A 227-nucleotide genomic window follows, 5' to 3' on the forward strand; every position below is an offset into this window, starting at 1 on the left:
CGCAGCCCCCGGGCTCCGCTGCAATCCATATCGCGACATACCGATTTGAAATGTCCCCTCTTGCAGGTTCCCCAACTTTGGGCTTGTGCCACCAAGGGCAGCTTGGAGCCATCCCAGGGCTTGGCCCTTCCCACAGCCCCAGGAGCTGCCGGACAACGTTAAACAAGGAAAGAAAATTCCCATTTTTTTTAATTTTTTTTTGAGCAAATTCTGCTAGAAGAGATTCT

Source organism: Fulmarus glacialis, unplaced genomic scaffold, assembly GCF_000690835.1.
Source record: "Fulmarus glacialis isolate BGI_N327 unplaced genomic scaffold, ASM69083v1 scaffold16195, whole genome shotgun sequence".
NCBI classification, from domain to species: domain Eukaryota; kingdom Metazoa; phylum Chordata; class Aves; order Procellariiformes; family Procellariidae; genus Fulmarus; species Fulmarus glacialis.